Genomic DNA, 9,950 nt, shown 5'->3' with positions numbered 1-9,950 from the left:
GCTGAGGACCATCATGGAGAATTTTTTTTCTCCTAGGGATATCGCCCACAAAGTGGTGGGTAACATTTGGCTCCAATTGGGACATGATCTCTCAGAAAAGTGGGCAAAGCTACTCGAACAGGAGGTCATGAGAACACCAACAATCTCTTGGTTATTGTAGACTTGTTACCTGCACATATGAAATACTTAACCCATGGGGAAGCATGTTTCTATGGTTTCTTATGATCACCCATGCTTAATGTTAGGCCGTAAAATTAACAGAAAAATAAAGGACACAAATTTTAATCTAAATGCAGTTAATCTACCATGAGAAATGTCATATGATGTTAGCTCTAATGTGAAAATAAGCATGCAATGCATCCTACTCTACCATGCATATAATACAATGTCAAGTATCAAGGAAAGGGGTGACATGACTTGACTGATTATGGCCATAGTTCGTCATTGAGTTTAACAATGTAATAAAAGTCCTCCCCAAATTTCCCATGAATATTGATAGGCATTGGTTCTATACTAACCAAGACCAGGTGTTCGAACTTATACTTCTTTTTAGGATTCCACCTTTTTCTTGTTTCGTGATTTGGTCATTTGAGAATGAAAAATTCTTGTGAAGCGAGAATAGGAGAAGGGTTCTCAATCTCATGTGTCTCATAGTATGGGATTGGCCCAGGTTCAATCACATGAGAAGGGTAGGTAGGTTCCCTATAGAGGACAAAAGGGGTTCCATCAGTTTGTGGGATAGTAGCATATGACAAGTCCATTTGGACATGACCTCCACAGTGGTCCCCATTTCCTAGATAAGAGAATACCCCATACATCAAGAATGTACATGAACACAACATCCATGAGAAGTGATATATTGTGATTCCTAGCCAAAGAGACCTTAAGGTATTTTATGATACCTTCCACTTCCACGGGCTTAGAGTTAAAACCACACACCTTTCTATATGCCCGCATGATGTTGAGACCCAATTACTTCATGACTTTCAAAGGCATGATGTTTGTAGAAGCCCTTGAGTTTAACATACAATTATGTAATAGAAGTTCGTTGATAGCCAAAGTGAGAATAAATGACTCACATCCAGGGTTTCGATCATGAATACGAATGTTTTGCAAGTCTTCGGGCAATTATTCCTCTTCAAAACCTAGGGATTTCTTAATTTTCTATTGTTGTTAAATAAGTTTCCTAATCTCTTTCAAATGTACGGGTATAGTTATTTTCCCTATAGTAGTCTCTATGTCAATGTTAAGTCAAAATTCTTTTCCCTTCTCTTTCTTCTTGAGGCTCTCTTTCCTTGGGGGATCTTTTTTTAGATTGGCTTTAGTTTTGGGATCCTTTTTATGAGGAATTTTAGGGAGAGTTTCTTTAGGAGGGGCTTGCCTGGGAAATGAGTCATCTTTATTAGGTTCCTTAGAGATTGTGGGGTCCTTATTATTGTCTTTTCGTGAATATTGAACCCCTTTGAATCTTCCATTATCATCAACATTAAGAATTAGTTCCTCCTTTTCTTTTTTAATGGAGAGCTCGCTAATGGGAGGATATGTGTATGAACCTCCCAACAAAATGTTGAAGACATCAGATTCTACGAGGTTAGCTTTCTCATCTACTTCTTCATCATCACTCTTGTTCTTTTTCACTTTGCTCATCTTCAGAAGATGAAGAATGCTCCATTGCATTAGTTGGAGCCAAATTGTTTGGGACTCGGGATGAGCTTCACTTATCTTCTTCATTTTTATTCTTAAGAAAAGGTTTTCCTTTTGGTATGTAACTAGATTTTTGGGCCCTTTTCAAGGTAGTGATTTTGTTCATGATGACCTTGTCACGTGAGTTGAATTCTTCACTAAGATTTTCCATTTTATTAAGGATGGCTAAAAGGGTTTCTTAATGTTGATCTTTGGATTTTTCCTTCTTGAGCTTGACTTTGGCTCTAGGGTGGTCATTGGCTCTAGGGTGGTCCATTGCTATTTCTTTTGCTTCCACCAATGTGGAAGGTTTCTTGTCTCTTAATGCATAAGTTAGGTGGACACCCATAAATTTTATGAATTTCTTAAGGATGTTGGCATCAAGGGGTTTTAAATGATCATGGATGTCCTTGAATACCCTATCAAACTTTTGAATGAATTCCCATATGTCTTCCCTTCCCCTAGTTATTTGATAATATTTTTCAATGTTAAAGGTTCCTTGGTCATTGCATGACCATCTTTTCATGAATAGGTCCTCAAAGTCATCAGAATATTCTATGCATGCTTGGGGAAGACTAAGGTACCATTCTCTCGCTTGTCCTTCAAGTGATAAAGAAAAAAGCATCAGGAGCCTACCTTTTGGAAACATTTTTGGTGGTCTTTAGTGGCAGATTGGTTCAAGTCAGTGGCATAGATTCCTAAAGTACACATCCGAGTTTTGTAAGGAAAGTAAAGTTCTTAAATATCCAAAGTTCTCTGAGGCAGAAACAATAATGTGAAATATGAGTTTCCCAAGCTTTGAAGAGACAAGTTTCAAAGGGAGGCCCCGTAGGGGAGCACCTAATCTGTAAACTGATATGGATAGCTCACTACAAAGTTTGTCACAACATATCTGATAATATTATATTAAAACTCTGAAACGTATACACTATTACTGTAGTTTATTAAACTTTAATATATGTGGATTTAATTGTAATTAGTGCATGCATATGAATGGAAATTATGAAGAAAAGTAGAGAATGAAAAAATAAGCATAGACACACACAAGACAAAAGATATGCTCTCTAGGAAAACATTTTGGGAGAAAACCCAACTTGAAGGTGAGGTCGCTTTGCTCTCTTTATCTGTCTAGAAATATGGCTGCAGGTACAAAGAAGTAATTTCTGTGGCCTATGGGCTACTACAGTGCACAAATCTTCTCTATGTGATCTACCTCCTATCTCTCTTGGTTATCTTTTCTCAGCTATGGAACAAAATTCTCTCGAAAGAACGGAATGCCTCTTCCTCCTAGTGGCCCGATTATAACACAACCCGATAACCTACTAATGATTAATTTTGATTATATCAACTTTTAACTAGAGTTACAATATAGAATCTTATAGAATATTTTACATCAAAAACACGTGGCTAGTCCCTTTTCCATAAATAATGGGGGCTGATGCGGCATCCTCCCAAACTATAGGTGTGAAAATAGGAAGGTCAACTTCCGAGTGACATAACTTTTGCATACAAACTCCAATTGACGTGCTTATTGTGCCATTAGAAAATTATCTATGTATAGAATAACATGAAAAGATTATGTGCTAAAGAAACAATGGTTTACACCCAAAAATTTTTGTTTGATTCCTCAAAACGCTCCCAACAGGTTTCAGACCCCGTTTCACCAAACTGGGTTTCGCTGGTAAAAACGGTCCCATGAGCCGTTTCCTTCACTTTTTCCATTCCAAATGCATTAATATAGATGAAAAAAATATAATGACCCAAGGCATATCACACCTCCCCATTTTGGGAGGCTTTTGGTCCCCAAAATATTTTACCAAATGAGGTGAGGAAAAATTTCCTCCACCTTCTCTTTGGTGTACCATTTAGCTTTGCCTAGAAGTTGTCCCTTCAAAATAATCTTCCAAAGGTCATGCTGCCCATGTCTTGTACTTCTGGAAATCTTCTGTAAAACTGTATCCTTGGTCAACTCTACCTGAGTGTCTAGTGCCAAATCCTCCACAGAATGTAGGACTTGTTCCTCTTCTTGATCTAGCATGGAAGGGTCATAGAGTTTCAAATTCTCTACATTCACAACTGAATACATGCACGTATATGGTGGTAAACTAAGTTAATAGGAATTATCACCCACATTTTCCAGTATCTCAAAGGGACCATACCTTACAGCCTTGATTTTCTTACCAGGCCCCTGCAACCTCTGCTTGTTCAACTTTAGCCATACTCTATCTCCCACCTTCAATGATTCCTCTGTTCTGTGTTGATCATGCTTGGCCTTATACTTCTCCTGTGACTTCTACAATGTTTCCTATACCTATAGATGGATATGCCCTATCTTCTCTATAAAATTTTCAGTCCTCAAAGCATCTCTTGTAAGATCTTCCCTCACTCCTCCTTGCTGTCCATATGCAATATGCAAAGGTGAAGGTGGAAAATATCCAAAACAAGTCTCAAATGGGGACTTTCCTATTGAAGTGTGGACTAATTTGTTATAAGAGTGGTGTATATATATTATATTTTCATCCCAGGTCTTCGGATGCTTCTAGTTGTATCCCCTCATAAGCTGCACCAAAGTCCTATTGGCTACTTCTGTCTACCCATCTGTCTGTGGATGGAATGTCGTATATCTCTTCAACTTTGTGTCCCTCTTCTACCAAAATGTAGTCTAAAATGCACTAATAAATATTGTATCCCTATCTGAAATTATGCTCCTTGGTATCCAAGGTGCACCTAGCCCTGTCCAAAGAACAATTTTTGTTGCTTCTTGTCAGTGGATGGTCTTTTTATAGGGCATAAGAACACACATATTGCTGAACTTGTCAACTACCATGAATAGGTAGTCATGTCCCTTCTCGGTTGTCGGTAAACCTCCCTCAAAGTCCATGGAAATACTTTGGCAAGGATGAGTAGGTACAACTAAGGGACGATATAGACCCTGTTTCCTATTGCTAGGCTTACTGGTACAACAAAGCATGCATCCTCTTATGAACCTAGCTACCTGTTCATCTTGGGCCAATAAACATACCTCTGCAAGTTAGCCACGATATTCCCTACACCAAAGTGCCCTGCAACCTTGGAGGTGTAAGCCTCTCTAATTAATTGCAAACACTCACCTTTAGGTACACATAATTTATCCAGTTTGTAGATTAACCCATCCTATAGATGGTAGTCAACGATGTTTGATGAGCACTAGTATTACAGCAAGGATGCTGCAACTCCTGGGATACCAGCTTTACTTTATCAACCCGAGGTTCGTACAAACTTGGAGGTGATAGTGTTGTATACACAAGTAAAAATGATGGTTCTACCTGTTGTCATTGTTCAGCTGGTGAGAGACCATTGGGTTCCAAGCCAAACTTCTATGGACTCAGAATAAGCTTGATTCTTTGATGGAAGAAAGGTAAATCTACTCTAAGAGAGACTTACTCTACTGCAATAATGGAGAAGGTCGACATGTAATGCTAAATCACATGATTTCCTAATTAAATTCTAAGAAACTATGTGGTGAGATCCAGTATTGCAGCAATGATGCTGCAACTCTTGGGACTCCCTACTTTACTTTTATCAACCCGGTAGTTCGTAACAAACTTGGAAACGACGGTGCTATATGCACAAGTACTAGCTCTTATTGCAAGCTATCACTTGATCAGCTGGCACAAGTTTGCTAGGAGCTTAAGACAATTCTATGAGTTCTTAGAAGAAGCTTTTAACTATGATAGATGAAAGCTAATTCAAAAGAGGCTAGTCTACTTGCAGAAAGAAGATGAAAGCTGAAAGGAAACACAAACCCTAGCTTTATCGACTAACCCTACTTGTGCAAGAAAAGAGATGTAAGCTATTGAAATGGATGCCATTGACTATTGAAAAGGTAAAATGCATGTGTTTAAGCTACTTCTAAAGAAAAACATGGAAAGATCATCTTTTTGTATTTTTGAGCAATTTTATGCAGAATTATTATGCATGTATTTTAACTATTTTTGACTGTGCAAAGGTTTATTGGTGAAAGGAAATGGAGTGGATGTTTGCAGGAGATTTGGGAAGGTGTGAAGAGGACCTAAGGGGTCCCTATCACCCTTCTAGATATTTCCACCACGCTCAGATCTCTAAAAATCGCTCGCGTGAACTTCTATAGGAGGCTGCAGGGGATCTACAGGAAATTCTACAGGAAGTTCTACAGGAATAGGCCGAAAGTGGTTTTTAGAGGGTTGATGGTGGAAAAATGGTGGGAAAGTGGAAATGAAGGATGGATAGGGATGTTAAGGGTTCTAGGACCTGGTAAATGAAGTTCAGGAGTGATGAATATGGGTGGATTTGTTCAAAGATGAAGGAAGCAATGTTGCACAAAAATGTAGAGATTAAGGCAAGTTGGGAAAGTGTGGCGAATTAGGGAAATAAATCTTGAGCAAGGGATTGGAGCAGGTTTTATGATGGAGGAAGGATAGGCTGGAGTGTCTTACAAGTGTTCTGCACATTAATTTCCAAAACTGATCCAAGTAAAGACTAAAAAAACAGATATTTATCTATTTTGACCTAATTCTGACCTAGAAACCAGAAACATGATGAACATAAGTTTATAGACATGAAATCAGGCAAGAAAGCTATGGAAACTAAGTAAGAATAGGTCTAAGCATGAAAACACAACTGATATCAACTTTTCCAACTCAAAATCTGACACTAGCAATTGCATTGGAAGGCAAAAACAATGTTTTTGTGGCAGCAAGTGTGCCTTGGTCTGAATTCATGGTCCCAAGGAGGGAGAAAGGAGATAAGGATTGCTTGGTAGCCTTTTTATGGATATTTTCTGTTATCAAACTATCAAATCAACCTGAAGCATGAACAACTATCTTAATCATAAAAAACAATCTAAGTAACAAAGCAAGATTTAGCCTATATAGCAGAAATTATTCTATGAATGCAAGAAAAACACATAAAAGTACACAAAGGAGGTACTGGGCACTTGGGTTGGGCCCAAACCCAAGAGCTATAGCCTCCTAAGAAAGATCAAAGCTGGTGCAAATCTGGATTCATCTTCATTGATAAAAAAATAATAGTTACATCCCAAAAACTGTCTACAAGAAGAAGCTCGAAAATGTGCTGATACAGGGCTGCACTAAAGTGCGAAAATAGACTAACAAATGACTAAAATACTAAGGCTTGAAGCCTTCCTACTTATGCAAATGAGGACTCCCAACAGTCCTCCTTAACTTTAGGAGCTTGGCTGCCCAAAACTGTAGTTAATCAGCCACTTCACTAGACCTGCTCGGCTACCCCTTGAAATCATCTTTGGTGGGTTGTTGAACTCCGAGCTGATGGTGGAGAACTCGAGGAAGGGGTCATTAAGTGTAGGAGACACTCCTCCTATAGTTACCCATTTCTGGGGCTCATCATCACCCCCTGCTGAATGTGTTGCTCATCCTCTAAGCAACTAGTCCAGTTCATCATCTTTGATTGCTTTGATTGCCTCTCGAACATCCCAGGCCTCTGAGGTGATGTCCTCTTCTCGGTCATGAAAAACTGCCTTTCTATCTACTTCCTCCCATTGTCTTTTCTCCTCTTCTTCCTTGACCCCTTCTAATAGCCCTAGCAGTAGTGGAGGGCTGAACTTAAGGCCAATCCAATTGGCTTTCAAGTTCTGCATTGATTTTTTGTATAGGGTAACTCTTCTCATTGCCTCCCTCATTCTGGTTGGGGAGTGATACTCTCATATTTTCAGACTATGGGACAATGTGTTCCATCTCCTTGTGCAAGCATGAATGCAACTATCACCAAACAATATTTCCATGTCTTCAAAGTGAGCAATGGTTTGAGCTTGCCTTTCAACATAGTCAGATGCAATGTGAGGGTTGTCTACAAGGTACTGATGGGAATATATACGAGTTGAGGGATCTTCTGGTTCTACCCTGATCATGAGTGGCTCACTTAGTTCCCTGGCCATAATCTTCTGAATCTCTACTACCCTCTTTTCCTCATGGCTTAACCAAGAAGCCATGGCCATGAGTTGCAAATCTCCTAATGCAGTGTTTGGGTCCCATAGATTCATGTTAGGAAGTGCTAGGTTGTGTAAATAGAATTCTGCTAACTTGGCCTTGTCTTCAGCTGAGCTAATGTCACGCAACTATATAAACTAATTGTAATTCTCGAATGGATTGGTGCCCATTTGGGCCAATGTGTTAATTTGAAATTGCAACCATTGGTCTTTAAGATATAATGCATAGGATTTAGCAGGTTGCCTACATTGTAAGGCTTGTATTGCCAAGCTGGCCATGCAGGCCATTTGGGCTTATTTTTCTTGCAACTGCTGTTTTAAAACTTTTATTTCTTTTGCTACCTGAGACTCATGTTCTTGCAGCAGTTTTGTTAGCATCTCAACATTAGTTTGTAGCTCTCCCTCTTTCTGCTATTTCTCGGTTGTTTCCTTGTCTATTGGAGGTCCTTCTTGTTGCTGCTACCCTCCCAAAATGGAAAACCTATCTCCCTTATGAACTTCCTGTAGCTGCAACTGCTTTTTCAGTAGCTCATTCTCCTCCTGTAGTTGGGCTCTTTTGATACCTTCTATGTGCCTAACCATGGCCAACTCCCCTCTTAATTCTTTTAGCTTGTCCTCCATGTGGCCTATGTCCTCAACTCCTTTAGATTTGGCGATTTGCATCCATGTGTGGGTTCTCACCCTCTCTTTTTCTAATTCGAAGAATAAACGTACAACAAATTTCTGTGGGATGATTTTCCCACCCTCTAATAGATTTTAATATGAGCCCAAATTAGGCTGAGGGGTTGGTTTAGGTATCCCTTTGGATTTGCTCTCCCCCTGTGACTGTTTAGTTGCCTTCTCCTCCAATTTCTCAGTCTCTTTTAACATGGCTAGAGTTTCCTGTAGAGATGTTTCAACTTCCTGTAGAGCTGCCTTTGAGTCCATCAACTTAATTCTCTCTTTCCATGTGGAGGTTTTTGGGCTTCCTCTTTCATACATGATAGATATGCTGGAAGAATACTCTTCCTTCTTTTTAGCGGGTGAGTCCTCAATGACAATTGGTTCCTTTGATGGTGGCTGGGGTTTGCCCACTTTGATCCTTGTGTTTTTTTTGGCTTTAAAGTACATGGAGGTTCGCCTTTTTCTTTTTCCTTTTTGTTTTGTAGGTGTGCTTAATGCAGCAAGCACATCTGCTGCTTCCCTTGCCAACATTTCAGGGGATTTTTCTTTTTGTTGTTCTTTTCCTTCACTTCCTATAGAAATCTCTATGTCCACTGTTTCTGCTTGTGTCATTGATATCTCAAGAAGTGTCTTTTCTTTCTCTTGCTGGGTGCCTCCCTTGGCTGTGGCAGTGTTCTTTTGGGATTTCTTGGCCTTTTTATTTCCAATCTTTGTCCTTTTTCCTTTATTTGTTTTTGCTGTTGTCTCCTTTTCTGTCTTAGGCTTAGCAGTCTTGTCAAATTCCTCTTTTTCCTTTTATTCTTCCTCTGTTTTTCCCTCTGTTTGAATGTCTTGTGCTCCATCATCATTGTTCTTCTCAATATCTTCAGTTTTCTCCCCCTCATCACCGCTGGATGGGCTGATGTTCTCAGCCAAAGTTCTGATGTTATCATCCCTAGACATATTTCTGAAGATTTCCCAAGCTATGGGGACAGTATAGGTGTGTAAAGAATCTTCCACCAATAGTTTGATGAGCCCATGGTGGGCCAACTAATCTGGGACCCCTGCATTAAGCTTTGTACCACATTCAATTAAAGACTGAAGGAGGAAATATGGGATGCTTAGTTTTCTAGCTGGAGGCAAGTCCATCCCATACCTCAATTCATGTAGCAACCTGAAATGATAACCATAGATGATGCTAAACCTCCCTTCACATGTGATATACTTCATTATTTGATAACTGACTTCACTCCAGAGAGGAGGCAAGCTTGTCCTTCTGACCCTGTTTTTGTCTTCTACAGGATGCTCCTCAGGCAGAAAAAATGTTTTCTTAGCAACTTGTCCCAATGATTTCTCCTCTTTGCTCCAAGGGAGCCCCAATGGGAGACTGGTAATTCTACTGATGAAATCAGGGGTAAGTTCTAGGGTCAAACCCCTAAAACTAACTGTGGCATGTGTCTTCGAATGTGGTCTTAGGGACATCAAAAACTCTTCAGTCACCTCCTCATCATAACCCTGAATTCTGTCAAAGAAGGATATCCAGTTTGCTCTAGTGAAAAGGTCCACCACCTCAGGGTGCTCATACAATTTGCTAGAGTTTAAGGGTTCTTTTCTCATGAATCCTCCTAGCATGGTGTTGAGT

Source organism: Pinus tabuliformis, chromosome 6 (assembly GCF_031772625.1).
Source record: "Pinus tabuliformis cultivar Carrire ecotype Pingquan chromosome 6, CPIR1, whole genome shotgun sequence".
NCBI classification, from domain to species: domain Eukaryota; kingdom Viridiplantae; phylum Streptophyta; class Pinopsida; order Pinales; family Pinaceae; genus Pinus; species Pinus tabuliformis.
The sequence above is the reverse complement of the archived record's forward strand: the minus strand, read 5'-3'. Positions refer to the sequence as shown.